General features: G+C 60.8%; 1 pseudogene; it reads right to left on the bottom strand.

Annotated features, from left to right (window-relative positions):
• Positions 1–2,500, bottom strand: part of LOC124621117 — a 7,963-nt pseudogene that overhangs the window by 4,145 nt on the left and 1,318 nt on the right.

The raw sequence follows: 2,500 nt of genomic DNA, 5'->3' as shown, positions 1-2,500 counted from the left end.
GCGTGCCCCGCCCCAGACCAATGACTCGATCCAGGGCAGAGAAACGCTGGGCGGAAGCAGGTAGCCCCGCCAGATGCTCCCAGATGGCGGCGTCAGTCGGCCCCTCCGGCGGCGGCCCGGTGGTGTCGGCCGCGAAGTCCTCGGCTGCGTCGACGGGCGGCGCAGCGGCCTCGCCCGCGTCAGGCAGCGAGCTCGCTGCTCCAGGGCGGGACGCCGGCTCTTCACCCCGACCGATCTCAAGTGCCTCCATGAATTGGCGGACAAGCTGCTTGTGGGCAGCTTGCCGCCGTCGGCACTTGATTGCCTCAAGCGTTCGGTCGGGGAACATCCTGGTAAGTTCTTGATTTACAAAGAAGAACCGGGCGTCCCTCTCCAGGAACAGTTCGGCCTCTGCCTTGGCGAGCGACAGGACTTCTTCCTCCGTCCACCTCGCGCGATGCCTCTCCGTCACGATCTCAGCGTTGGCGGCCGCAGGGTGTTGGCGGCGGCGATGGACCCCGAGACCGTTCTTCGTGGCAAAAGTGCGGTGGCACTCACTGCAAGCAAAGGGAGCTACACAAACTATCGCATTTTCGTTACGGCCGGTTGGCCGGATAGGTGCTGGGGTAGCTGGGGTGGCACCTTCAGCGGAAGGGCCACCATCTCTTGTTTCTTGTCGGCTGCCCCCAACTATAAAGGGATAATGCGAGGGGGGGCTGGTAACCCCCCCAAGCCCCTGGTGCGGTCTTCCACTCTGCGAAAATCAGCGGGCCCACGAGAAGGGGAGAAGACCGCAGGAGAGGAGAGGCTAAGAGGGCTAGGCCCATGTATTGCGCATCACTCTCCCTGTAACTATAACCCAAGGAAGGCACCTCGCAGCAGCAGCACGACTACATCAAGACCACACTTCGAAAAGCCAAGTCCGGATGCAGCCACACCGCCGCCACTTGGCCACCTTAAGAGAGTCATAGTTACTCCCGCCGTTTACCCGCGCTTGCTTGAATTTCTTCACGTTGACATTCAGAGCACTGGGCAGAAATCACATTGCGTCAACACCCGCTAGGGCCATCGCAATGCTTTGTTTTAATTAGACAGTCGGATTCCCCCAGTCCGTGCCAGTTCTGAGTTGATCGTTGAATGGCGGCCGAAGAGAATCCGCGCACCCGCGCGCCCCCGGAGGAGCACGCTAAGGCGGACGCGGCCTCGCAGCAAGGAAGATCCGTGGGAGGCCAAGGCACGGGACCGAGCTCGGATCCTGCACGCAGGTTGAAGCACCGGGGCGCGAACGCCGCGCAGGCGCGCGCATCCTGCACCGCCGGCCAGCACGAGGCCAACCAACGGCGAGAGCAGACCACGCCCGCGCTAAACGCCCGCACTTACCGGCACCCCTACGGCACTCACCTCGCCCAGGCCCGGCACGTTAGCGCTGACCCACTTCCCGACCAAGCCCGACACGCCCCGATCCTCAGAGCCAATCCTTATCCCGAAGTTACGGATCCAATTTGCCGACTTCCCTTACCTACATTATTCTATCGACTAGAGGCTCTTCACCTTGGAGACCTGCTGCGGATATGGGTACGAACCGGCGCGACACCTCCACGTGGCCCTCTCCCGGATTTTCAAGGTCCGAGGGGAAGATCGGGACACCGCCGCAACTGCGGTGCTCTTCGCGTTCCAAACCCTATCTCCCTGCTAGAGGATTCCAGGGAACTCGAACGCTCATGCAGAAAAGAAAACTCTTCCCCGATCTCCCGACGGCGTCTCCGGGTCCTTTTGGGTTACCCCGACGAGCATCTCTAAAAGAGGGGCCCGACTTGTATCGGTTCCGCTGCCGGGTTCCGGAATAGGAACCGGATTCCCTTTCGCCCAACGGGGGCCAGCACAAAGTGCATCATGCTATGACGGCCCCCATCAACATCGGATTTCTCCTAGGGCTTAGGATCGACTGACTCGTGTGCAACGGCTGTTCACACGAAACCCTTCTCCGCGTCAGCCCTCCAGGGCCTCGCTGGAGTATTTGCTACTACCACCAAGATCTGCACCGACGGCGGCTCCAGGCAGGCTCACGCCCAGACCCTTCTGCGCCCACCGCCGCGACCCTCCTACTCGTCAGGGCTTCGCGGCCGGCCGCAAGGACCGGCCATGACTGCCAGACTGACGGCCGAGTATAGGCACGACGCTTCAGCGCCATCCATTTTCAGGGCTAGTTGCTTCGGCAGGTGAGTTGTTACACACTCCTTAGCGGATTCCGACTTCCATGGCCACCGTCCTGCTGTCTTAAGCAACCAACGCCTTTCATGGTTTCCCATGAGCGTCGATTCGGGCGCCTTAACTCGGCGTTTGGTTCATCCCACAGCGCCAGTTCTGCTTACCAAAAGTGGCCCACTTGGCACTCCGATCCGAGTCGTTTGCTCGCGGCTTCAGCATATCAAGCAAGCCGGAGATCTCACCCATTTAAAGTTTGAGAATAGGTTGAGGTCGTTTCGGCCCCAAGGCCTCTAATCATTCGCTTTACCGGATG

Source organism: Schistocerca americana, chromosome 6 (assembly GCF_021461395.2).
Source record: "Schistocerca americana isolate TAMUIC-IGC-003095 chromosome 6, iqSchAmer2.1, whole genome shotgun sequence".
NCBI lineage: Eukaryota > Metazoa > Arthropoda > Insecta > Orthoptera > Acrididae > Schistocerca > Schistocerca americana.
This window is presented reverse-complemented; position numbering and strand designations above follow the sequence as displayed.